Source organism: Pseudophryne corroboree, unplaced genomic scaffold (genome assembly GCF_028390025.1).
Source record: "Pseudophryne corroboree isolate aPseCor3 unplaced genomic scaffold, aPseCor3.hap2 scaffold_302, whole genome shotgun sequence".
Lineage (NCBI taxonomy): Eukaryota > Metazoa > Chordata > Amphibia > Anura > Myobatrachidae > Pseudophryne > Pseudophryne corroboree.
Window position 1 is genome coordinate 207,438 of NW_026969693.1, and position 26,104 is coordinate 233,541.

Consider the following 26,104-nt stretch of genomic DNA (forward strand, 5'->3'; position numbering starts at 1 on the left):
CTGCAGTTTTCTGTAAGCATCTGCTTTGCTATGATGATCAACAAGTCACAAGGGCAAACACTCAGGGCTTGAGGTGTAGATCTTAGGACCAGCTGCTACAAGCATGGCAGAGGTGTCACTATCACTGGTGACACCCAGAGAGGTGGCGAGGGAGATTGTAATGCAGTGCGCGCAGATAAGCAGCGCAATGGTAAAAAGGAGGCATGGTTTCATAGGTAGGGGCGTGGCCTGGTGGCCTGAATCTACATTTTGTTGCTCCGGGTGTCCCGGGGGTTGGGGGCTGCACCGGGGACTAGTGTGTGAGCGGTGCTGGCTCCTGCACAGTGACATGGCATGGCCACTAGAGATGTGCACCGGAAATTTTTCGGGTTTTGTGTTTTGGTTTTGGGTTCGGTTCCGCGGCCGTGTTTTGGGTTCGAACGCGTTTTGGCTAAACCTCACCGAATTTTTTTTGTCGGATTCGGGTGTGTTTTGGATTCGGGTGTTTTTTTCAAAAAACCCTAAAAAACAGCTTAAATCATAGAATTTGGGAGTCATTTTGATCCCAAAGTATTATTAACCTCAATAACCATAATTTCCACTAATTTTCAGTCTATTCTTAACACCTCACACCTCACAATATTATTTTTAGTCCTAAAATTTGCACCGAGGTCGCTGGATGACTAAGCTCAGTGACCCAAGTGGCCGACACAAACACCTGGCCCATCTAGGAGTGGCACTGCAGTGTCACGCATGATGGCCCTTCCAAAAAACACTCCCCAAACAGCACATGACGCAAAGAAAAAAAGAGGCGCAATGAGGTAGCTGTGTGACTAAGCTCAGCGACCCAAGTGGCCGACACAAACACCTGGCCCATCTAGGAGTGGCACTGCAGTGTCACGCAGGATGGCCCTTCCAAAAAACACTCCCCAAACAGCACATGACGCAAAGAAAAAAAGAGGCGCAATGAGGTAGCTGTGTGACTAAGCTCAGCGACCCAAGTGGCCGACACAAACACCTGGCCCATCTAGGAGTGGCACTGCAGTGTCACGCAGGATGGCCCTTCCAAAAACACTCCCCAAACAGCACATGACGCAAAGAAAAAAAGAGGCGCAATGAGGTAGCTGTGTGACTAAGCTCAGCGACCCAAGTGGCCGACACAAACACCTGGCCCATCTAGGAGTGGCACTGCAGTGTCACGCAGGATGGCCCTTCCAAAAAACACTCCCCAAACAGCACATGACGCAAAGAAAAAAAGTGGCGCAATGAGGTAGCTGTGTGACTAAGCTCAGCGACCCAAGTGGACGACACAAACACCTGGCCCATCTAGGAGTGTCACTGCAGTGTCACGCAGGATGGCCCTTCCAAAAAACACTCCCCAAACAGCACATGACGCAAAGAAAAAAAGAGGCGCAATGAGGTAGCTGTGTGACTAAGCTCAGCGACCCAAGTGGCCGACACAAACACCTGGCCCATCTAGGAGTGGCACTGCAGTGTCACGCAGGATGGCCCTTCCAAAAAACACTCCCCAAACAGCACATGACGCAAAGAAAAATAAAAGAAAAAAGAGGTGCAAGGTGGAATTGCCTTGGGCCCTCCCACCCACCCTTATGTTGTATAAACAGGACATGCACACTTTAACCAACCCATCATTTCAGTGACAGGGTCTGCCACACGACTGTGACTGAAATGACGGGTTGGTTTGGACCCCCACCAAAAAAGAAGCAATAAATCTCTCCTTGCACAAACTGGCTCTATAGAGGCAAGATGTCCACCTCATCATCATCCTCCGATTCATCACCGTGTACATCCCCCTCCTCACAGATTATCAATTCGTCCCCACTGGAATCCACCATCTCAGCTCCCTGTATACTTTGTGGAGGCAATTGCTGCTGGTCAATGTCTCCACGGAGCAATTGATTATAATTCATTTTAATGAACATCATCTTCTCCACATTTTCTGGAAGTAACCTCGTACGCCGATTGCTGACAAGGTGAGCGGCGGCACTAAACACTCTTTCGAAGTACACACTTGTGGGAGGGCAACTTAGGTAGAATAAAGCCAGTTTGTGCAAGGGCCTCCAAATTGCCTCTTTTTCCTGCCAGTATACGTGCCTACTTGGATGCGGTCACTCATATAATCCTCCACCATTCTTTCAATGGTGAGAGAATCATATGCAGTGACAGTAGACGACATGTCCGTAATCGTTGGCAGGTCCTTCAGTCCGGACCAGATGTCAGCATCAGCAGTCGCTCCAGACTGCCCTGCATCACCGCCAGCGGGTGGGCTCGGAATTCTGAGCCTTTTCCTCGCACCCCCAATTGCGGGAGACTGTGAAGGAGGAGCTGTTGACCGATCAAGTTCCGCTTGACTTGATAATTTTCTCACCAGCAGGTCTTTGAACCCCTGCAGACTTGTGTCTGCCGGAAAGAGAGATACAACGTAGGTTTTAAATCTAGGATCGAGCACGGTGGCCAAAATGTAGTGCTCTGATTTCAACAGATTGACCACCCGTGAATCCTGGTTAAGCGAATGAAGGGCTCCATCCACAAGTCCCACATGCCTAGCGGAATCGCTCTGTCTTAGCTCCTCCTTCAATGTCTCCAGCTTCTTCTGCAAAAGCCTGATGATGGGAATGACCTGACTCAGGCTGGCAGTGTCTGAACTGACTTCACGTGTGGCAAGTTCAAAAGGTTGCAGAACCTTGCACAACGTTGAAATCATTCTCCACTGCGCTTGAGACAGGTGCATTCCACCTCCTATATCGTGGTCAGATGTATAGGCTTGAATGGCCTTTTGCTGCTCCTCCATCCTCTGAAGCATATAGAGGGTTGAATTCCACCTCGTTTCCACTTCTTGCTTCAGATGATGGCAGGGCAGGTTCAGGCGTTTTTGGTGTTGCTCCAGTCTTCTGTACGTGGTGCCTGTACGCCGAAAGTGTCCCGCAATTCTTGTGGCCACCGACAGCATCTCTTGCACGCCCCTGTCGTTTTTTAAATAATTCTGCACCACCAAATTCAAGGTATGTGCAAAACATGGGACGTGCTGGAATTTGCCCAGATATAATGCACGCACAATATTGCTGGCGTTGTCCGATGCCACAAATCCACAGGAGAGTCCAATTGGGGTAAGCCATTCTGTGATGATCTTCCTCAGTTGCCGTAAGAGGTTTTCATCTGTGTGCGTATTCTGGAAAGCGGTGATACAAAGCGTAGCCTGCCTAGGAAAGAGTTGGCGTTTGCGAGATGCTGCTACTGGTGCCGCCGCTGCTGTTCTTGCGGCGGGAGTCAATACATCTACCCAGTGGGCTGTCACAGTCATATAGTCCTGAGTCTGCCCTGCTCCACTTGTCCACATGTCCGTGGTTAAGTGGACATTGGGTACAACTGCATTTTTTAGGACACTGGTGAGTCTTTTTCTGAGGTCTGTGTACATTTTCGGTATCGCCTGCCTAGAGAAATGGAACCTAGATAGTATTTGGTACCGGGGACACAGTACCTCAATCAAGTCTATAGTTGGCTCTGAAGTAATGATGGATACCGGAACCACGTTTCTCACTGCCCAGGATGCCAAGGCCTCAGTTATCCGCTTTGCAGCAGGATGACTGCTGTGATATTTCATCTTCCTCGCAAAGGACTGTTGGACAGTCAATTGCTTGGTGGAAGTAGTAAAAGTGGTCTTACGACTTCCCCTCTGGGATGACCATCGACTCCCAGCAGCAACAACAGCAGCGCCAGCAGCAGTAGGCGTTACACTCAAGGATGCATCGGAGGAATCCCAGGCAGGAGAGAACTCGTCAGAATTGCCAGTGACATGGCCTGCAGGACTATTGGCATTCCTGGGGAAGGAGGAAATTGACACTGAGGGAGTTGGTGGGGTGGTTTGCGTGAGCTTGGTTACAAGAGGAAGGGATTTACTGGTCAGTGGACTGCTTCCGCTGTCGCCCAAAGTTTTTGAACTTGTCACTGACTTATGATGAATGCGCTGCAGGTGACGTATAAGGGAGGATGTTCCGAGGTGGTTAACGTCCTTACCCCTACTTATTACAGCTTGACAAAGGCAACACACGGCTTGACACCTGTTGTCCGCATTTCTGTTGAAATACTTCCACACCGAAGAGCTGATTTTTTTGGTATTTTCACCAGGCATGTCAATGGCCATATTCCTCCCACGGACAACAGGTGTCTCGCCGGGTGCCTGACTTAAACAAACCACCTCACCATCAGAATCCTCCTTGTCAATTTCCTCCCCAGCGCCAGCAACACCCATATTCTCCTCATCCTGGTGTACTTCAACACTGACATCTTCAATCTGACTATCAGGAACTGGACTGCGGGTGCTCCTTCCAGCACTTGCAGGGGGCGTGCAAATGGTGGAAGGTGCATGCTCTTCACGTCCAGTGTTGGGAAGGTCAGGCATCGCAACCGACACAATTGGACTCTCCTTGTGGATTTGTGATTTTGAAGAACGCACAGTTCTTTGCTGTGCTTTTGCCAGCTTAAGTCTTTTCATTTTTCTAGCGAGAGGCTGAGTGCTTCCATCCTCATGTGAAGCTGAACCACTAGCCATGAAGATAGGCCAGGGCCTCAGCCGTTCCTTGCCACTCCGTGTGGTAAATGGCATATTGGCAAGTTTACGCTTCTCCTCCGACGATTTTTATTTAGATTTTTGAGTCATTTTTTTACTGATCTTTTGTGTTTTGGATTTTACATGCTCTGTACTATGACATTGGGCATCGGCCTTGGCAGACGACGTTGATGGAATTTCATCGTCTCGGCCATGACTAGTGGCAGCAGCTTCAGCACGAGGTGGAAGTGGATCTTGATCTTTCCCTATTTTTGGAACCTCAACATTTTTGTTCTCCATATTTTAATAGGCACAACTAAAAGGCACCTCAGGTAAACAATGGAGATGGATGGATACTAGTATACTTATGGATGACGAGTGACTGACGACACAGAGGTAGCTACAGCCGTGGACTACCGTACTGCGTCTGCTAGTATAGAGATGATAATTAATGATATAAAAAAAAATATATATATAACTACTGTAGGTATATATAATATAATGACGGACCTGGTGGACACTGTCAGCAGACTGCTAAACTACTAGTATGAAGAAGATAGAAAAAAACTTCCACCACAGGTAGGTAGGTATACAATTATGGACGAGCACTGACGACACAGAGATAGCCACAGCCGTGGCCTACCGTACTGCGTCTGCTAGTATAGAGATGATAATTAATGATATAAAAAAAAATATATATAACTACTGTAGGTATATATAATATAATGACGGACCTGGTGGACACTGTCAGCAGACTGCTAAACTACTAGTATGAAGAAGATAGAAAAAAAAAACCACCACAGTTAGGTATACAATTATGGACGAGTGACGACACAGAGGTAGGTACAGCCGTGGACTACCGTACTGCGTCTGCTAGTATAGATAATATACTAAATATATTACTACTGTAGGTATATAATATAATGACGGACCTGGTGGACACTGTCAGCAGACTCCTAAACTACTAGTATGAAGAAGATAAAAAAAAAACCCCACCACAGGTAGGTAGGTATACAATTATGGACGAGCACTGACGACACAGAGATAGCCACAGCCGTGGACTACAGTACTGCGTCTGCTAGTATAGATAATATAATAAATATATTACTACTGTAGGTATATAATATAATGATGGACCTGGTGGACACTGTCAGTAGACTCCTAAACTACTAGTATGAAGAAGATAGAAAAAAAAAAACCACCACAGGTAGGTAGGTATACAATTATGGACGAGCACTGACGACACAGAGATAGCCACAGCCGTGGACTACCGTACTGCGTCTGCTAATATAGAGATGATAAAGATGAAAAAAAAAATATAACACTACTGCAGGTAAATATTTATATAATATATGTATGACGGACCTGCTGGACACTGTCAGCAGAATGCATTTATAGAATAAAAAAAAAACACCACAGGAGTGTTTAACTTTTTCAGGCAGACAATATACTGGTGGTCACACTGGCAGCAAAAGTGTGCACTGTACTCCTGCTATAACTGCTCCCCAGTCTCCCCCACAATTAAGCTGTGTGAGCAGTGAGCACTCAGCACAGTCAGATATACATAGATGATATATCATGCAGCACACTGAGGCTGAGCACAGATATGGTATGTGTATCGTTTTTTTTCAGGCAGAGAACGGATTATAAATAATAAAACTGGTGGTCACTATCAGCAAAACTCTGCACTACTGAGTACTCCTGACAAGTTCAACTGCTCCCCAAATTAGTAGTAAATCAAATGTCACTCGTCTCTATCTTCTAATCTAAACGGAGAGGACGCCAGCCACGTCCTCTCCCTATCAATCTCAATGCACGTGTGAAAATGGCGGCGACGCGCGGCTCCTTATATAGAATCCAAGTCTCGTGAGAATCCGACAGCGGGATGATGACGTTCGGGCGTGCTCGGGTTAACCGAGCAAGGCGAGAGGATCCGAGTCTGCTCGGACCCGAGCAAAAAAGGGTGAAGTTCGGGCGGGTTCGGATTCCGAGGAACCGAACCCGCTCATCTCTTATGGCCACCCAGCATGACGCCTCCCTTCTTGACCATGCTGTAATTGCAGTCGCACTGCAGTTCAGCGTGATCATAAAAAATGGTGTAGCCTCCTGCTGGTGCAGACTGTATGTGCGCGCAGGAAGCCGCCACCATTTTTGTGATCACAGCGGCTGAATGTGATGTCATACAGCTGCTGTGACCACGCCCCCTGTGTCTCCTCCATTGCAGACCCCATTTTGAAGCCTTGCCCCCGCACCGCTCCATCCCTGACTTGGAAATGGAGTGTTGCTGACCCCCCTCTCCCCCCCTGCCCCGATTGACAGGCAGAGGCGATCGCATTCTCTGCGGGGTGCCGCAGAAAATGCAGGCACATGCGTATGCTCTTAGCAATTTTTGCAGTTGGATCACTTATTGTGATTGCAATCCAACCTGAATCAGGCCCTATTACCTATCACAATGCGCTGCGGGCAGTACAAAATTGGTTTAATATAGGAGAAAAACCCCCAGACCTGTGCTCCTTAACTGTACCTGGTGGCTAGTGGAGCGGCTGCCCAGTAATCAGTGTCCACGCCAGTGCGCACACGGTCCACCCCCTACGGCCACGCTCCCCTTTATCAGCGGCCTCGTGATCCGGAAGGGCGGTGTGTGTGTGACTGACCTTAGGAAGAAACCGGAGCCTCCGCTGCAGTGACCCAGCAACCAGGGCACGGGAGTATACAGCGCCGCTGGGAGTGATGAAGCTGCAGTAAAGATGTCTATTAGACCTAGCCTGCTGCAGCCCTTGTAGATTCTCATAAAACAAGTTCTTCTTTTCTTGTCAAAATGAATAGCTAAGAATTGGCTTCCTGAGGCAGGCCCCTGTTAAGTGGCCTGCTACTGAAGGCACCAACTACAAACTGAGCTCCCTGTTCATGGAAGCGGGGTTATAGAGGAGGATGCGCTGAGCATCTTGGGAACAGTCAAAAGCTTTGAGTCGGTTGGTGCCTCAGATCAAGATCCTACTCTACACCCCAATGTGAATCCTTGTGGAGTCCTGTGTACCCCACAGAAGAAATTAATGTGTCACACCCATTGGCAGCAACCTTAGAATAGCTGCTGATGGGCACAATTGAGAAAGGAAGGGGGGGGGGACATTTGAATCCAGCACATAGATGCAATTCAAATATGTAATTTGTACCTTCCTATTTTAAAATATAATGGATGAACTTCACCCTGTGAGAACAATCTTCATGATCAAGAGATCTCATATGCAAAATAAGTATGAGTTGGGATAGGGCTGGGGAGGGTGGCTGCTCGGGCAGCCCCTCCCCCATCAAGTTAAGGAGATTCAACTGAGGAAGCACAAGGGAACTCTCGTCTGGGGACAACAACTGCAGGGAGACCACATCTTTTCAGATGAACATGGGAGGGCGGAAGGCTGCCTAATACTGAAGCACCATCAAATATCAAACCATATGCAACAACTAGTACAAGCATTCCTGGGGGAAGGTCTGCAGCAGACGGATTTGCATACGGTGATGTCATCCAAGCAGTGGGCCAAAGTTGGCTGGAACCCTCATCTGCATATGAAAAGAGAAAAGGGGCATGCAGGGCATGGCGGCCTTTTGCGGTGCTTGGATGACCCCTAGTTCGCATTAAACACCCCCACCCTCCTTTGGTGTGGGGCTCATGTTGGCTATGCCCCAGCCCCTGAAGCATTCAAGCTGATTTCTTACAGCAGCTGGGCACTGTAACAGCTCCAGAGCTGCTCTGTAAGGCAACTAAAAGGGTGTGGGCCCTGCAGCACTACCTGTAGTTCGCATTGTGCGTTGGAAGGCACAAAGTAAGCAGACGGGAGAAGTCAGGATAGTGCGCAAGGGCATAGAAGGGAGTGGCTCCAGAAAAGAGAAGTGGAAACAGACAGCAAACTAGGCTGGAGAGAGACCTGAGACAAAGAGATCTGAATTATACGAGAGCCGACCAGGGGAAACACAAATTATGCAATCAAGTTTCCCACATTTGGGGAAATCACAGGAGCAGCACACCCAGAGTGCAATGGGTGAGCCTTGCCCTGGGAGAAGCACCTTCATGATCATAGTATCTCACCTGGCAGGTAAGTAGGAGTTGGGCTAGAGCTGGGGAGGGTCACTGCTCGGGCACCCCCCTGTCAAGTGAAGGAGATCCAACTGAGGCAGCACAAGGGAACTCTCGAAAGAAGAACAAGGCTAGAGGAATATATGAGACAAAGAAATCTGACTTTTACCAGAGCTGACCAGAGGAAAACACAAACACAGTCCCCCACTACCACAAAAAATGCAGGCGAGTTTCCCACATTTGGGGAAATCACAGGGGTCAGCATACCCAGAATGCAATGAATGAACCTCACCCTGGGTGAACAATCTTCATGACCATGGTGTCTCCTATGCAAAATAAGTATGATTTGGGATAGGGCTGGGAGGGCCGCTGCTCAGGCACATCTCTGTCAAGTAAAGGAGATTCAACTGAGGCAGCACAAGGGAACTCTCATCTGGGGACAACAACTGCAGGGAGAACACATATTTTCAGATGAACATGGGAGGGCAGAAGGCTGCCTAATACTGAAGCACCCCCAAACAACAAACCAAATGCAACAACTAGTGCAAGCATTCCTGGGGCAAGGCCTGCAGCAGATGGATTTGCATATGGTGATGTCATCCAAGCAGTGGGTCAAAGTTGGCTTCAACCCTCATCTGCATATGAAAAGAGAAAAGGGGCGTGCAGGGCATGGCGGCCTTTTGCGGTGCTTGGATTACCCCTAGTTCGCATTAAACACCCCCACCCACCTTTGGTGTGGGGCTCATGTTGGCCATGCCCCATCCCCTGAAGCATTCAAGCTGATTTCTTGCAGCAGCTGGGCACTGTAACAGCTCCAGAGCTGCTCTTTAAGGCAAGTAAAAGATTGTGTGGGCCCTGCAGCACTACCTGTAGTTTGCATTGTGCATTGGAAGGCACAAAGTAAGCAGACGGGAGGAGAAGTCAGGATAGTGCACAAGGGTATAGAAGGGAGGGGCTCAAGATAAAAGAAGTGGAAACAGACAGCAAACTAGGCTGGAGAAAGACCTGAGACAAAGAGATCTGAATTATACGAGAGCCGACCAGAGGAAACACAAATTATGCAGTCAAGTGTCCCACATTTGGGGAAATCGTAGGAGCAGCACACCCAGAGTGCAATGGGTGAGCCTTGCCCTGGGAGAAGCACCTTCCTGATCATAGTATCTCACCTGGCAGGTAAGTAGGAGTTGGGCTAGAGCTGGGGAGGGTCACTGCTCGGGCACCCCCCTGTCAAGTGAAGGAGATCCAACTGAGGCAGCACAAGGGAACTCTCGAAAGAAGAACAAGGCTAGAGGAATATATGAGACAAAGAAATCTGACTTTTACCAGAGCTGACCAGAGGAAAACACAAACACAGTCCCCCACTACCACAAAAAATGCAGGCGAGTTTCCCACATTTGGGGAAATCACAGGGGTCAGCATACCCAGAATGCAATGAATGAACCTCACCCTGGGTGAACAATCTTCATGACCATGGTGTCTCCTATGCAAAATAAGTATGATTTGGGATAGGGCTGGGAGGGCCGCTGCTCAGGCACATCTCTGTCAAGTAAAGGAGATTCAACTGAGGCAGCACAAGGGAACTCTCATCTGGGGACAACAACTGCAGGGAGAACACATATTTTCAGATGAACATGGGAGGGCAGAAGGCTGCCTAATACTGAAGCACCCCCAAACAACAAACCAAATGCAACAACTAGTGCAAGCATTCCTGGGGGAAGTTCTGCAGAAGACGGATTTGCATACGGTGATGTCATCCAAGCAGTGGGCCAAAGTTGGCTGGAACCCTCATCTGCATATGAAAAGAGAAAAGGGGTATGCAGGGCATGGCGGCCTTTTGCGGCGCTTGGATGACCCTTAGTTCGCATTAAACACCCCCACCCTCCTTCGGTGTGGGGCTCATGTTGGCCATGCCCCATCCCCTGAAGCATTCAAGCTGATTTCTTGCAGCAGCTTGGCACTGTATCAGCTCCAGAGCTGCTCTGTAAGGCAAGTAAAAGGGTGTGGGCCCTGCAGCACTACCTGTAGTTTGCATTGTGCATTGGAAGGCACAAAGTAAGCAGACAGGAGGAGAAGTCAGGATAGTGCACAAGGGTATAAAAGCGAGTTTCCCACATTTGGGAAAATCACAGGGGTCAGCATACCCAGAATGCAATGAATGAACCTCACCCTGGGAGAACAATCTTCATGACCATGGTATCTCCTATGCAAAATAAGTATGATTTGGGATAGGGCTGGGGAGGGCCGCTGCTCAGGCACATCTCTGTCAAGTAAAGGAGATTCAACTGAGGCAGCACAAGGGAACTCTCATCTGGGGACAACAACTGCAGGGAGAACACATATTTTCAGATAAAAATCTTGGTCATGCTCTGGTTTCTCTTCAGAACGAACAAATCTTTCGCCTTTTATTAAAGATTTCCGTGGAGAGGAGCAAAACCGAGTTTTATCTCAATTTTTGCATGCCCCATCTTTTTGGGGTTTCTTTTATCGGTTTAAAGATAGAATGAGTGTGCTTTAATGTAAGCTCATTTGCATAGAAATGACAGTAAATGTTTGTTTCTTTTCAAACAGAACTTTCTTGACCATGCTACTTGCTTGAAAGATCTGGGAGCACATGGAATACAGTACAAACCATGCTTATAGCAAGGAGAAGCCAGGTGAGAAATCTGCTTACTTTCAAGTTGGGCGCTCACTTTGATCTGAATGAGGACTGCTGGCACAGCATTTAGGCGACAGGTGGAATCTTGGTCATGCTCTGGTTTCTCTTCAGAATGAACAAATCTTTCGCCTTTTATTAAAGATTTCTGTGGAGAGGAGCAAAACTGAGTTTTATCTCAATTTTTGCATGCCCCATATTATTGGGGTTTCTTGTTAGCTTTAATGTAAGTTTATTTGCATAACAATGACTATAAATGTCTGTTTCTTTTTAAGCAGAACTTTCTTGACCATTCTAATTGCTTGAAAGATCTGGGAGCACATGGAAAAGAGTACAAACCATGCTTATAGCAAGGGGAAGCCTGGTGAGAAATCTGCTTTCTTTCTTTCAAATTGGGTGCTCACTTTGCGCTGAATGAGGACTGCTGGCATGGCACTCAGGCGACAGGTGGAATCTTAGTCATACTCTGGTTTCTCTTCAAAACGAACAGATCTTTCGCCTTTTACTAAAGATTTCCGTGGAGAGGAGCAAAACTGAGTTTTATCTCAATTTTTGCATGCTCCGTCTTATTGGGGTTTCTTTTATCGGTTTAAAGATAGAACGAGTGTGCTTTAATGTAAGCTCATTTGCATAGAAATGACAGTAAATGTTTGTTTCTTTTCAAACAGAACTTTCTTGACTATACTAAATGCTTGAAAGATCTGGGAGCACATGGAAAAGAGTACAAACCATGTTTATAGCAAGGGGAAGCCTGGTGAGAAATCTGCTTTCTTTCTTTCAAATTGGGTGCTCACTTTGAGCTGAATGAGGACTGCTGGCATGGCACTCAGGCGACAGGTGGAATCTTGGTCATGTTCTGGTTTCTCTTCAGAACGAACAAATCTTTCGCCTTTTACTAAAGATTTCCGTGGAGAGGAGCAAAACTGAGTTTTATCTCAATTTTTGCATGCCCCATCTTATTGGGATTTTATTTTATCGGTTTAAAGATAGAACGAGTGTGCTTTAATGTAAGCTCATTTGCATAGAAATGACAGTAAATGTTTGTTTCTTTTCAAACAGAACTTTCTTGACCACACTAATTGCTTGAAAGATCTGGGAGCACATGGAAAAGAGTACAAACCATGTTTATAGCAAGGGGAAGCCTGGTGAGAAATCTGCTTTCTTTCTTTCAAATTGGGTGCTCACTTTGAGCTGAATGAGGATTGCTGGCATGGCACTCAGGCGACAGGTGGAATCTTGGTCATGCTCTGGTTTCTCTTCAAAACGAACAGATCTTTCGCCTTTTACTAAAGATTTCCGTGGAGAGGAGCAAAACTGAGTTTTATCTCAATTTTTGCATGCTCCGTCTTATTGGGGTTTCTTTTATCGGTTTAAAGATAGAACGAGTGTGCTTTAATGTAAGCTCATTTGCATAGAAATGACAGTAAATGTTTGTTTCTTTTCAAACAGAACTTTCTTGACTATACTAATTGCTTGAAAGATCTGGGAGCACATGGAAAAGAGTACAAACCATGTTTATAGCAAGGGGAAGCCTGGTGAGAAATCTGCTTTCTTTCTTTCAAATTGGGTGCTCACTTTGAGCTGAATGAGGACTGCTGGCATGGCACTCAGGCGACAGGTGGAATCTTGGTCATGTTCTGGTTTCTCTTCAGAACGAACAAATCTTTCGCCTTTTACTAAAGATTTCCGTGGAGAGGAGCAAAACTGAGTTTTATCTCAATTTTTGCATGCCCCATCTTATTGGGGTTTTATTTTATCGGTTTAAAGATAGAACGAGTGTGCTTTAATGTAAGCTCATTTGCATAGAAATGACAGTAAATGTTTGTTTCTTTTCAAACAGAACTTTCTTGACCACACTAATTGCTTGAAAGATCTGGGAGCACATGGAAAAGAGTACAAACCATGTTTATAGCAAGGGGAAGCCTGGTGAGAAATCTGCTTTCTTTCATTCAAATTGGGTGCTCACTTTCAGCTGAATGAGAACTGCTGGCATGGCACTCAGGCGACAGGTGGAATCTTGGTCATGCTCTGGTTTCTCTTCAGAACTAACAAATATTTCGCCTTTTATTAAAGATTTCCGTGGAGAGGAGCAAAACTGAGTTTTATCTCAATTTTTGCATGCCCCATATTATTGGGGTTTCTTTTATCAGTTTAAAGACAGAACGAGTGTGCTTTCTTGTTAGCTTTAATGTAAGTTTATTTGCATAACAATGACAGTAAATGTTGTTTCTTTTCAAACAGAACTTTCTTGACCATGCTACTTGCTTAAAGGTCTGGGAGCACATGGAAAACAGTACAAACCATGCAGTATCACAAGAGCCTTTATTTGATCTTTCATGAAGATAGAGCAGAATTGAGGACACGTCAACAATTTCTGCCGAAGGTGGTTCATCTTTCCACATGGTGCCTTTGGCCACTGACACCTTCGTTGAGTCAAAGTCTCTGGCTGTGGTCAGAACTTTGAAAATGTATGTCACCAGAACGGTTCAGATTAGGAAAACAGAGGCTCTGTTTGTCCTGTATGCTCCCAACAGGATTTGGTGTCCTGCTTCCATGCAGACCATTATGCGCTGGATCTGTGGTAAGATTCAGCATGCTCGTTCCACGGCAGGATTGCCGTTACTGAAGTAGGTGAAGACCCATTCTACTAGAAAGGTGGGTTCATCCTTGGCAGCTGGTCGGGGAGTCTCGGCATTGCAACTTTGCCGAGCAGCTATTTAGTAAACACTTTTGCTAAGTTTTACAAGTTTGATACCTTGGCTGATGATAACCTTAAGTTGGGTCATTCGGTGCTGCAGAGTCGTACGCACTCTCCCACCCGTTCAAGAGCTTTGGTATAACCCCATGGTTCTTAATGTGACCCCAGCATCCTCTAGGTCGTATGAGAAAATAGGATTTTAATACCTACCGGTAAATCCTTTTCTCTTAGTCTGTAGAGGATGCTGGGCACCCGTCCCAGTCCATACTGTGTCTGCAGTTATTACTTGTGGTTATACACATGTTGTGTTATGGTTCTGGTCAGCTTTTTGCTGCAATTGTTCATGCCGTTGGCTTGTGTTCTGTTGAATGCCACGTTCTGCGGCATGTTTAAGGTGTGAGCTGGTAAGATGCTCACCTTAGTTTAACAATAAATCCTTTCCTCGAAATGTCCGTCTCCCTGGGCACAGTTCCTATAACTGGAGTCTGGAGGAGGGGCATAGAGGGAGGAGCCAGTTCACACCCTTTGAAAGTCTTAAAGTGCCCATGTCTCTTGCGGATCCCGTCTATACCCCATGGTTCTTAATGTGACCCCAGCATCCTCTACGGACTAAGAGAAAAGAATGCCCTTGCGCACTATCCTGACTTCTCCTCCCGTCTGCTTACTTTGTGCCTTCCAACGCACAATGCGAACTACAGGTGGTGCTGCAGGGCCCACACCCTTTTACTTGCCTTACAGAACAGCTCTGGAGCTGTTACAGTGCCCAGCTGCTGCAAGAAATCAGCTTGAATGCTTCAGGGGATGGGGCATGGCCAACATGAGCCCCACACCAAAGGAGGGTGGGGGTGTTTAATGTGAACTAGGGGTCATCCAAGCACTGCAAAAGGCCGCCATGCCCTGCATGCCCCTTTTCTCTTTTCATATGCAGATGAGGGTTCCAGTCAACTTTGGCCCACTGCTTGGATAACATCACCGTATGCAAATCCGTCTGCTGCAGACCTTCCCCCAGGAATGCTTGTACTAGTTGTTGCATATGGTGCTTCAGTATTAGGCAGCCTTCCGCCCTCCCATGTTCATCTGAAAAGATGTGGTCTCCCTGCAGTTGTTGTCCCCAGACGAGAGTTCCCTTGTGCTTCCTCAGTTGAATCTCCTTAACTTGACGGGGGAGGTGCTGCCCGAGCAGCCCTCCCCAGCCCTATCCCAACTCATATTTATTTTGCATATGAGATCTCTTGATCATGAAGATTGTTCTCACAGGGTGAGGTTCATCCATTATATTTTAAAATAGGAAGGTACGAATTACATATTTGAATTGCATCTATGTGCTGGATTCAAATGTCCCCCCCCCCTTCCTTTCTCAATTGTGCCCGTCAGCAGCTATTCTAAGGTTGCTGCCAATGGGTGTGACACATTAATTTCTTCTGTGGGGTACACTGGACTCCACAAGGATTCACATTGGGGTGTAGAGTAGGATCTTGATCTGAGGCACCAACCGGCTCAAAGCTTTTGACTGTTCCCAAGAAGCTCAGTGCATTCTCCTCTATAACCCCGCTTCCATGAACAGGGAGCTCAGTTTGTAGTTGGTGCCTTCAGTAGCAGGCCAATTAACAGGGGCCTGCCTCAGGCAGCCTATTCTTAGCTATTAATTTTGACAAGAAAAGAAGAACTTGTTTTATGAGAATCTACAAGGGCTGCAGCAGGCTAGGTCTAATAGACATCTTTACTGCAGCTTCATCACTCCCAGCGGCGCTGTATACTCCCGTGCCCTGGTTGCTGGGTCACTGCAGCGGAGGCTCCGGTTTCATCCTAAGGTCAGTCACACACACACCACCCTTCCGGATCACGAGGCCGCTGCTGAAGGGGAGCGAGGCCGTAGGGGGTGGGCCGTTTGCGCACTGCGGTGGACACTGATTACTGGGCAGCCGCTCCACTAGCCACCAGGTACAGTTAAGGAGCACAGGTCTGGGGGTTTTTCTCCTATATTAACCCAATTTTGTACTGCCCGCAGCGCATTGTGATAGGTAATAGGGCCTGATTCAGGTTGGATTGCAATCACAATAAGCGATCCAACTGCAAAAATTGCTAAGAGCATACGCATGTGCCTGCATTTTCTGCGGCACCCCGCAGAGAATGTGATCGCCTCTGCCTGTCAATCGGGGCGGGGAAGGGGGGGAGAGGTGGGTCAGCAACACTCCATTTCCAAGTCAGGGATGGAGCGGTGCGGGGGCAAGGCTTCAAAATGGGGTCTGCAACGGAGGAGACACAGGGGGCGTGGTCACAGCGACTGTATGACATCACATTCAGCCGCTGTGATCACAAAAATGGTGGCGGCTTCCTGCGCGCACATACAGTCTGCACCAGCAGGAGCCTACACCATTTTTTATGATCACGCTGAACTGCAGTGCGACTGCAATTACAGCATGGTCAAGAAGGGAGGCATCATGCTGGGTGGCCATGCCCTGTCACTTTGCAGGAGCCAGCACCGCTCACACACTAGTCCCCGGGTGCAGCCCCCAACCCCCGGGACACCCGGAGCAACAAAATGTAGATTCAGGCCACCAGGCCACGCCCCTACCTATGAAACCATGCCTCCTTTTTACCATTGCACTGCTTATCTGCGCGCACTGCATTACAATCTCCCTCGCCACCTCTCTGGGTGTCACCAGTGATAGTGACACCTCTGCCATGCTTGTAGCAGCTGGTCCTAAGATCTACGCCTCAAACCCTGAGTGTTTGCCCTTGTGACTTGTTGATCATCATAGCGAAGCAGATGCTTACAGAAAACTGCAGGGGCTTAGATTGAAAATAAAAAAATTGATAGGGTATAAGGTAGAGAGGAGCGGGTTCGGTTCTCCGAGAACCGAATTCCCCACGAACTCCACGTGGTTTACACTGGTCCGAGGAAGGCTCGGTTGTTCCCGCCTGACTCGGAAAACCTGAACAAGGGAAAATGTCATCATCCCGCTGTCGGATTCTCGCGAGATTCGGATTCCATATAAAGAGCTGCGCGTTGCTGCCATTTTTACTCGTGCATTGAAGAGAGAGCGGAGAGGACGTGGCTATGTTCTCTCAGTGGAAATCTCAATATCAGTGCTCAGTATCAGTGGTTACTTATTGCTGCTCAGTAATACTAGTAGTGTGTCTCTCCTGCTCAGTGTCAGTTCTCAGTAGTATCCTCATCAGTGCTCAGTATCACTGTTCATTGTCTTGTGCTGCATTGTGTTGCTCAGCATAATACAGTACATTACTAATAGTCCAGTGCTGCATCTTGCTGCTCAGTGTCAGTTCTAGTATCCTCATCAGTGCTCACTATCACTGCTCATTGCATTGTGGTGTTCTGTATACTACAATAACATAGTAATATAGTAACATAGTTTTTGAGGTTGAATAGAGGCAAATTGCCCATCGTGTTCAACCTGTTTTAAGTTGTGATGATTCTACATACTTGCTGAATAATGTTTTATGACTAGTTAGCTACTATAACTCATGTTACCCCCGGATTAACCATGTTGATATTTTAAGTATTATAACCTTGGATAGCTTTTTCATTCAGAAATGTATCCATTCCTTTTTTAAATCCATTTACAGAGTCCGCCATTACCACCTTCCCTGGCAGGGAATTCCACATCCTGATTGCCCTAACAGTGAAGAAACCTTTCCTCCATTGCGTTCTGAACTTTCCTCCAGTCGCAGCGAGTGACCACGTGTTCTTTTAATAAATAATTCCTCTGATAACTCTTTGTTATGTATCTTTACATATTTGAAGATATTAATAATATCTCCTCTTAGGCACCTCTTTTCTAGTGTATAAATATTCAGCCTAGTAAGTCTTTCCTTATAGTCCAGTACTTTAAGGCCTTTAATCAATTTAGTCTTCAGGATCTCTGACACTTCCATGAGCAGCAGAGTAGTGCAATGGAAGCATGCTGGGCCCATAACCCAGAGGTCGATTGATCGAAACTATCCTCTGCTATGTGCATTTTTTTTTTTATAATTAAAGTAATCAAAAACTGGGATTGATATTTTGGCACTTTTATTTTTACTTAAAGTACAATAACTTTTATCATTTTAATTTGTTTTAATAGTATATTGACAGCATTGTTTTCTTTAAAAAATCCACTTAATTTTCTTTACCCTATTACTGAAATGGTAATTGACAAAAACAAACTACATTGTCACCAGAAGAGCAATGCAAAATGTACAAGTGATATATGAAAATCATCTTCCATCTTGAATTTCAATGATGCATTGGGACAACAATTTGTGAGAAACATCTTCACCCATAAAGAAAGATTTTCTTAATTCCTTACCTGTGTGCTGATTAGATATCACCTTGTTTTCACATTAAACAGACTTCCCCATGAGGAAGCAGCAAGGATGCAGTGACGTTTCCTGGTGTCAACCTGTATTATTTCAGTAGACATTGAAATGAGGATGCATCTTTGATGCCTTTCCAATGAAGCAAGTTTAATTCAGTAATAGGTGAAAAACCATTCCTACAAAGGTGTTAATCAGAGACTTGGCTTTGTGGACACTTTTCAGAGAGCAAATTTGTTAGCATAAACATAAAATCAGAAAATGAAGAGCTGTTTAATCACTCAATTGGACTTTTCTGCCAGCATAATTTTTTTTCTCTGCAACTCACTGCTAAATTGTGCTTCCTAGCTGTTTTTTTATAAAATCACTTAATCAAATCTAACTCTGATTACATCAGAGAAGGCCAGGTACCCTACACCATAAGGGGGGTTTTTGAAATTTTGACTTGTCTACTTAAAGATCACCAAAATCTGATTACAAGGTCAATTACATCCCTGGGTGGGATTGAACCACCAACCTTTTGGTTAATAGCCAAACATGCTAACCGATTGCGCCACAGAGACACCTTGCGAAAGTCAATACTGACAAAGGCTAATAAGCATTCATCTAGAACGTTTCCTAGAAAAACTTTAAAAAGTCAATAATCTGGAGAATTTTTGTAAGAAACACATTGGTACTTTCCCATGATGAGTGAGTGCTTCAGGATTTCTTGCACTTACATGGGCTATTAACCAAAAGGTTGGTGGTTCAATCCCACCCAGGGATGTAATTGACCTTGTCATCAGATTTTGGTGATCTTTAAGTAGACAAGTCAAAATTTCAAACCCCCTCTTATGGTGTAGGGTACCTGGCCTTCTCTGACGTAATCAGAGTTAGATTTAATTAAGTGATTTTATAAAAAACAGCTAGGAAGCACAATTTAGCAGTGGGTTGCAGAGAAAAAAATAACATTTTAAACCTACCGGTAATTTTTTTTTCTCGTAGTCCGTAGAGGATGATGGGGACTCCGTAAGGACCATGGGGGATAGACGGGCTCCGCAGCAGACATGGGCACTTTAAGAAAGACTTTAGATCTGGGTGTGCACTGGCTCCTCCCTCTATGCCCCTCCTCCATACCTCAGTTAGAGAAACTGTGCCCAGAGGAGACGGACAGTACGAGGAAAGGATTTTTGTTAATCCAAGGTCAAGATTCATACCAGCCACACCAATCACACCGTATAACTTGTGATATACTACCCAGTTAACAGTATGAAAACAACATAGCATCAGTCCAAGACCGATGAAAACTAACATATAACCCTTATGTAAGCAATAACTATATACAAGTCTTGCAGAAGTAGTCCGCACTTGGGACGGGCACCCAGCATCCTCTACGGACTACGAGAAAAAGATTTACCGGTAGGTTTAAAATCTTATTTTCTCTTACGTCCTAGAGGATGCTGGGGACTCCGTAAGGACCATGGGGATTATACCAAAGCTCCCAAACGGGCAGGAGAGTGCGGATGACTTTGCAGCACCGATTGAGCAAACAGGAGGTCCTCCTCAGCCAGGGTATCAAACTTATAGAACTTTGCAAAGGTGTTTAAACCAACTTTGACCCACTGCTTGGATGACATCACCATATGCAAATCCATCTGCGGCAGGCCTTCCCCCAGGAATGCTTGCACTAGTTGTTGCATTTGGTTTGTTGTTTGGGGGTGCTTCAGTATTAGGCAGCCTTCTGCCCTCCCATGTTCATCTGAAAATATGTGTTCTCCCTGCAGTTGTTGTCCCCAGATGAGAGTTCCCTTGTGCTGCCTCAGTTGAATCTCCTTTACTTGACAGAGATGTGCCTGAGCAGCGGCCCTCCCCAGCCCTATCCCAAATCATACTTATTTTGCATAGGAGATACCATGGTCATGAAGATTGTTCTCCCAGGGTTAGGTTAATTCATTGCATTCTGGGTATGCTGACCCCTGTGATTTCCCCAAATGTGGGAAACTCAACTGCATTATTTGTGGTAGTGGGGGACTGTGTTTGTGCTTTCCTCTGGTCAGCTCTGGTAAAAGTCAGATTTCTTTGTCTCAGATCTTCCTCTAGCCTTGTTCTTCTCTCGAGAGTTCCCTTGTGCTGCCTCAGTTGGATCTCCTTCACTTGACAGGGGGGTGCCCGAGCAGCGACCCTCCCCAGCTCTAGCCCAACTCCTACTTACCTGCCAGGTGAGATACTATGATCATGAAGATGCTTCTCCCAGGGCAAGGCTCACCCATTGCACTCTGGGTGTGCTGCCCCTGCGATTTCCCCAAATGTGGGAAACTTGACTGCATAATTTGTGTTTCCCCTGGTCGGCTCTCATATAATTCAGATCTCTTTGTCTCAGGTCTCTCTCCAGCCTAGTTTGCTGTCTGTTTCCACTTCTTTTTTCTTGAGCCCCTCCCTTCTATACCCTTGTGCACTATCCTGACTTCTCCCGTCTGCTTACTTTGTGCCTTCCAACGCACAATACAAACTACAGGTAGTGCTGCAGGGCCCACACCCTTTTACTTGCTTTACAGAGCAGCTCTGGAGCTGTTACAGTGCCCAGCTGCTGCAAGAAATCAGCTTGAATGCTTCAGGGGCTGGGGCATAGCCAACATGAGCCCCACACCGAAGGAGGGTGGAGGTGTTTAATGCGAACTAGGGGTCATCCAAGCGCCGCAAAAGGCCGCCATGCCCTGCACACCCCTTTATTCTTTTCATATGCAGACGAGGGTTGAAGCCAACTTTGACCCACTGCTTGGATGACATCACCATATTCAAATCCATCTGCTGCAGGCCTTCCCCCAGGAATGCTTGCACTAGTTGTTGCATTTGGTTTGTTGTTTGGGGGTGCTTCAGTATTAGGCAGCCTTCTGCCCTCCCATGTTCATCTGAAAATATGTGTTCTCCCTGCAGTTGTTGTCCCCAGATGAGAGTTCCCTTGTGCTGCCTCAGTTGAATCTCCTTTACTTGACAGAGATGTGCCTGAGCAGCGGCCCTCCCCAGCCCTATCCCAAATCATACTTATTTTGCATAGGAGATACCATGGTCATGAAGATTGTTCTCCCAGGGTTAGGTTCATTCATTGCATTCTGGGTATGCTGACCCCTGTGATTTCCCCAAATGTGGGAAACTCAACTGCATTATTTGTGGTAGTGGGGGACTGTGTTTGTGCTTTCCTCTGGTCAGCTCTGGTAAAAGTCAGATTTCTTTGTCTCAGATCTTCCTCTAGCCTTGTTCTTCTTTCGAGAGTTCCCTTGTGCTGCCTCAGTTGGATCTCCTTCACTTGACAGGGGGGTGCCCGAGCAGCGACCCTCCCCAGCTCTAGCCCAACTCCTACTTACCTGCCAGGTGAGATACTATGATCATGAAGATGCTTCTCCCAGGGCAAGGCTCACCCATTGCACTCTGGCTGTTCTGCCCCTGCGATTTCCCCAAATGTGGGAAACTTGACTGCATAATTTGTGTTTCCCCTGGTCGGCTCTCATATAATTCAGATCTCTTTGTCTCAGGTCTCTCTCCAGCCTAGTTTGCTGTCTGTTTCCACTTCTTTTTTCTTGAGCCCCTCCCTTCTATACCCTTGTGCACTATCCTGACTTCTCCCATCTGCTTACTTTGTGCCTTCCAACGCACAATGCAAACTACAGGTAGTGCTGCAGGGCCCACACCCTTTTACTTGCTTTACAGAGCAGCTCTGGAGCTGTTACAGTGCCCAGCTGCTGCAAGAAATCAGCTTGAATGCTTCAGGGGCTGGGGCATAGCCAACATGAGCCCCACACCGAAGGAGGGTGGAGGTGTTTAATGCGAACTAGGGGTCATCCAAGCGCCGCAAAAGGCCGCCATGCCCTGCACACCCCTTTTTTCTTTTCATATGCAGACGAGGGTTGAAGCCAACTTTGACCCACTGCTTGGATGACATCACCATATGCAAATCCATCTGCTGCAGGCCTTCCCCCAGGAATGCTTGCACTAGTAGTTGCATTTGGTTCGTTGTTTGGGGGTGCTTCAGTTTTAGGCAGCCTTCTGCCCTCCCATGTTCATCTGAAAATATGTGTTCTCCCTGCAGTTGTTGTCCCCAGATGAGAGTTCCCTTGTGCTGCCTCAGTTGAATCTCCTTTACTTGACAGAGATGTGCCTGAGCAGCGGCCCTCCCCAGCCCTATCCCAAATCATACTTATTTTGCATAGGAGATACCTTGGTCATGAAGATTGTTCTCCCAGGGTGAGGTTCATTCATTGCATTCTGGGTATGCTGACCCCTGTGATTTCCCCAAATGTGGGAAACTCGACTGCATTATTTGTGGTAGTGGGGGACTGTGTTTGTGCTTTCCTCTGGTCAGCTCTGGTAAAAGTCAGATTTCTTTGTCTCAGATCTTCCTCTAGCCTTGTTCTTCTTTCGAGAGTTCCCTTGTGCTGCCTCAGTTGGATCTCCTTCACTTGACAGGGGGTGCCCAAGCAGCAATCCTCCACAGCTCTAGCCCAACTCCTACTTACCTGCCAGGTGAGATACTATGATCTTCACTGTTAGGGCAATCAGGATGTGGAATTCCCTGCCAGGGAAGGTGGTAATGGCGGACTCTGTAATTGGATTTAAAAAAGGAATGGATACATTTCTGAATGAAAAAGCTATCCAAGGTTATAATACTTAAAATATCAACATGGTTAATCCGGGGGTAACATGAGTTGTAGTAGTTAACTAGTCATAAAACATTATTCAGCAAGTATGTAGAATCATCACAACTTAAAACAGGTTGAACACGATGGGCAATTTGCCTCTTTTCAACCTCAAAAACTATATTACTATATGTTACTATATTACTATGTTACTGTAGTATACAGAACACCACAATGTAATGAGCAGTGATAGTGAGCACTGATGAGGATACTAGAACTGACACTGAGCAGCAAGATGCAGCACTGGACTATTAGTAATGTACTGTAGTATGCTGAGCACCACAATGCAGCACAAGACAATGAGCAGTGATACTGAGCACTGATGAGGATACTACTGAGAACTGACACTGAGCAGGAGAGACACACTACTAGTATTACTGAGCAGCAATAAGTAACCACTGATACTGAGCACTGATATTGAGATTTCCACTGAGAGAACATAGCCACGTCCTCTCCGCTCCCTCTTCAATGCACGAGTAAAAATGGCGGCAACGCGCAGCTCTTTATATGAAATCCGAATCTCGCGAGAATCCGACAGCGGGATGATGACATTTTCCCTTGTTCAGGTTTTACGAGTCAGGCGGGAACAACCGAGCCTGCCTCGGACCAGTGTAAACCACGTGGAGTTCGTGGGGAATTCGGTTCTCGGAGAACCGAACCCGCTCCTCTCTACCTTATACCCATATATTTTTTTATTTTCAATCTAAGCCCCTGCAGTTTTCTGTAAGCATCTGCTTCGCTATGATGATCAACAAGTCACAAGGGCAAACACTCAGGGCTTGAGGCGTAGATCTTAGGACCAGCTGCTACAAGCATGGCAGAGGTGTCACTATCACTGGTGACACCCAGAGAGGTGGCGAAGGAGATTGTAATGCAGTGCGCGCAGATAAGCAGCGCAATGGTAAAAAGGAGGCATGGTTTCATAGGTAGGGGCGTGGCCTGGTGGCCTGAATCTACATTTTGTTGCTCCGGGTGTCCCGGGGGTTGGGGGCTGCACCCTGGGACTAGTGTGTGAGCGGTGCTGGCTCCTGCACAGTGACAGGACATGGCCACCCAGCATGACGCCTCCCTTCTTGACCAATCTGTAATTGCAGTCGCACTGCAGTTCAGCGTGATCATAAAAAATGGTGTAGCCTCCTGCTGGTGCAGACTGTATGTGCGCGCAGGAAGCCGCCACCATTTTTGTGATCACAGCGGCTGAATGTGATGTCATACAGCCGCTGTGACCACGCCCCCTGTGTCTCCTCCGTTGCAGACCCCATTTTGAAGCCTTGCCCCCGCACCGCTCCATCCCTGACTTGGAAATGGAGTGTTGCTGACCCCCCTCTCCCCCCCTGCCCCGATTGACAGGCAGAGGCGATCGCATTCTCTGCGGGGTGCCGCAGAAAATGCAGGCACATGCGTATGCTCTTAGCAATTTTTGCAGTTGGATCGCTTACTGTGATTGCAATCCAACCTGAATCAGGCCCTATTACCTATCACAATGCGCTGCGGGCAGTACAAAATTGGTTTAATATGGGAGAAAAAACCCCAGACCTGTGCTCCTTAACTGTACCTGGTGGCTCGTGGAGCGGCTGCCCAGTAATCAGTGTCCACGCCAGTGCGCACACGGTCCACCCCCTACGGCCACGCTCCCCTTCATCAGCGGCCTCGTGATCCGGAAGGGCGGTGCGTGTGTGACTGACCTTAGGAAGAAACCGGAGCCTCCGCTGCAGTGACCCAGCAACCAGGGCACGGGAGTATACAGCGCCGCTGGGAGTGATGAAGCTGCAGTAAAGATGTCTATTAGACCTAGCCTGCTGCAGCCCTTGTAGATTCTCATAAAAAAAGTTCTTATTTTCTTGTCAAAATTAATAGCTAAGAATTGGCTTCCTGAGGCAGGCCCCTGTTAAGTGGCCTGCTACTGAAGGCACCAACTACAAACTGAGCTCCCTGTTCATGGAAGCGGGGTTATAGAGGAGAATGCGCTGAGCATCTTGGGAACAGTCAAAAGCTTTGAGCCGGTTGGTGCCTCAGATCAAGATCCTACTCTACACCCCAATGTGAATCCTTGTGGAGTCCAGTGTACCCCACAGAAGAAATTAATGTGTCACACCCATTGGCAGCAACCTTAGAATAGCTGCTGACGGGCACAATTGAGAAAGGAAGGGGGGGGACATTTGAATCCAGCACATAGATGCAATTCAAATATGTAATTTGAACCTTCCTATTTTAAAATATAATGGATGAACTTCACCCTGTGATAACAATCTTCATGATATAGAGATCTCATATGCAAAATAAGTATGAGTTGGGATAGGGCTGGGGAGGGTGGCTGCTCGGGCAAGCCCCTCCCCCGTCAAGTTAAGGAGATTCAACTGAGGAAGCACAAGGGAACTCTCGTCTGGGGACAACAACTGCAGGGAGACCACATTTTTTCAGATGAACATGGGAGGGCGGAAGGCTGCCTAATACTGAAGCACCATCAAATATCAAACCATATGCAATAACTAGTACAAGCATTCCTGGGGGAAGGTCTGCAGGAGACGAATTTGCATACGGTGATGTCATCCAAGCAGTGGGCCAAAGTTGGCTGGAACCCTCATCTGCATATGAAAAGAGAAAAGGGTTATGCAGGGCATGGCGGCCTTTTGCGGCGCTTGGATGACCCCTAGTTCGCATTAAACACCTCCACCTTCCTTCGGTGTGGGGCTCATGTTGGCTATGCCCCAGCCCCTGAAGCATTCAAGCTGATTTCTTGCAGCAGCTGGGCACTGTAACAGCTCCAGAGCTGCTCTGTAAGGCAAATAAAAGGGTGTGGGCCCTGCAGCACTACCTGTAGTTCGCATTGTGCGTTGGAAGGCACAAAGTAAGCAGACGGGAGAAGTCAGGATAGTGCGCAAGGGCATAGAAGGGAGCGGCTCAAGAAAAGAGAAGTGGAAACAGACAGCAAACTAGGCTGGAGAGAGACCTGAGACAAAGAGATCTGAATTATACGAGAGCCGACCAGGGGAAACACAAATTATGCAGTCAAGTTTCCCATATTTGGGGAAATCGCAGGGGCAGCACACCCAGAGTGCAATGGTTGAGCCTTGCCCTGGGAGAAGCACCTTCAAGATCATAGTATCTCACCTGGCAGGTAAGTAGGAGTTGGGCTAGAGCTGGGGAGGGT

The 26,104-nt window shown here is 47.0% G+C and overlaps 15 non-coding genes and 3 pseudogenes across 15 annotated transcripts; 12 read left to right on the forward strand and 6 right to left on the reverse strand.

The window, feature by feature from the left end:
* Window positions 1–8,479: 8,479 nt before the first annotated feature.
* On the reverse strand, window positions 8,480–8,642 carry LOC135016717 (U1 spliceosomal RNA). The gene has a single exon (XR_010214722.1). It is a non-coding gene; the product is annotated as a U1 spliceosomal RNA (small nuclear RNA).
* Window positions 8,643–8,794: 152 nt separating this feature from the next.
* On the reverse strand, window positions 8,795–8,958 carry LOC135016643 (U1 spliceosomal RNA). The gene has a single exon (XR_010214657.1). It is a non-coding gene; the product is annotated as a U1 spliceosomal RNA (small nuclear RNA).
* Window positions 8,959–9,633: 675 nt separating this feature from the next.
* LOC135016684 (U1 spliceosomal RNA) lies at window positions 9,634–9,796 on the reverse strand. Its single transcript, XR_010214696.1, has one exon. It is a non-coding gene; the product is annotated as a U1 spliceosomal RNA (small nuclear RNA).
* A 152-nt stretch (window positions 9,797–9,948) lies between these two features.
* LOC135016645 (U1 spliceosomal RNA) lies at window positions 9,949–10,112 on the reverse strand. The gene has a single exon (XR_010214659.1). It is a non-coding gene; the product is annotated as a U1 spliceosomal RNA (small nuclear RNA).
* Window positions 10,113–10,704: 592 nt separating this feature from the next.
* On the reverse strand, window positions 10,705–10,832 carry LOC135016751 (U1 spliceosomal RNA; annotated as a pseudogene).
* A 144-nt stretch (window positions 10,833–10,976) lies between these two features.
* LOC135016781 (U5 spliceosomal RNA) lies at window positions 10,977–11,092 on the forward strand. Its single transcript, XR_010214775.1, has one exon. It is a non-coding gene; the product is annotated as a U5 spliceosomal RNA (small nuclear RNA).
* A 270-nt stretch (window positions 11,093–11,362) lies between these two features.
* On the forward strand, window positions 11,363–11,478 carry LOC135016789 (U5 spliceosomal RNA). The gene has a single exon (XR_010214783.1). It is a non-coding gene; the product is annotated as a U5 spliceosomal RNA (small nuclear RNA).
* Window positions 11,479–11,729: 251 nt separating this feature from the next.
* Window positions 11,730–11,845, forward strand: LOC135016771 (U5 spliceosomal RNA). Its single transcript, XR_010214765.1, has one exon. It is a non-coding gene; the product is annotated as a U5 spliceosomal RNA (small nuclear RNA).
* A 274-nt stretch (window positions 11,846–12,119) lies between these two features.
* Window positions 12,120–12,235, forward strand: LOC135016773 (U5 spliceosomal RNA). The gene has a single exon (XR_010214767.1). It is a non-coding gene; the product is annotated as a U5 spliceosomal RNA (small nuclear RNA).
* A 275-nt stretch (window positions 12,236–12,510) lies between these two features.
* Window positions 12,511–12,626, forward strand: LOC135016783 (U5 spliceosomal RNA). The gene has a single exon (XR_010214777.1). It is a non-coding gene; the product is annotated as a U5 spliceosomal RNA (small nuclear RNA).
* A 274-nt stretch (window positions 12,627–12,900) lies between these two features.
* On the forward strand, window positions 12,901–13,016 carry LOC135016766 (U5 spliceosomal RNA). The gene has a single exon (XR_010214760.1). It is a non-coding gene; the product is annotated as a U5 spliceosomal RNA (small nuclear RNA).
* Window positions 13,017–13,291: 275 nt separating this feature from the next.
* Window positions 13,292–13,407, forward strand: LOC135016798 (U5 spliceosomal RNA). The gene has a single exon (XR_010214792.1). It is a non-coding gene; the product is annotated as a U5 spliceosomal RNA (small nuclear RNA).
* A 6,743-nt stretch (window positions 13,408–20,150) lies between these two features.
* LOC135016746 (U1 spliceosomal RNA) lies at window positions 20,151–20,314 on the forward strand. Its single transcript, XR_010214744.1, has one exon. It is a non-coding gene; the product is annotated as a U1 spliceosomal RNA (small nuclear RNA).
* Window positions 20,315–20,466: 152 nt separating this feature from the next.
* Window positions 20,467–20,608, forward strand: LOC135016691 (U1 spliceosomal RNA; annotated as a pseudogene).
* A 692-nt stretch (window positions 20,609–21,300) lies between these two features.
* LOC135016723 (U1 spliceosomal RNA) lies at window positions 21,301–21,464 on the forward strand. The gene has a single exon (XR_010214728.1). It is a non-coding gene; the product is annotated as a U1 spliceosomal RNA (small nuclear RNA).
* A 152-nt stretch (window positions 21,465–21,616) lies between these two features.
* Window positions 21,617–21,758, forward strand: LOC135016729 (U1 spliceosomal RNA; annotated as a pseudogene).
* Window positions 21,759–22,450: 692 nt separating this feature from the next.
* LOC135016816 (U1 spliceosomal RNA) lies at window positions 22,451–22,614 on the forward strand. Its single transcript, XR_010214809.1, has one exon. It is a non-coding gene; the product is annotated as a U1 spliceosomal RNA (small nuclear RNA).
* A 3,302-nt stretch (window positions 22,615–25,916) lies between these two features.
* On the reverse strand, window positions 25,917–26,079 carry LOC135016728 (U1 spliceosomal RNA). The gene has a single exon (XR_010214733.1). It is a non-coding gene; the product is annotated as a U1 spliceosomal RNA (small nuclear RNA).
* Between the last annotated feature and the right edge of the window lie 25 nt (window positions 26,080–26,104).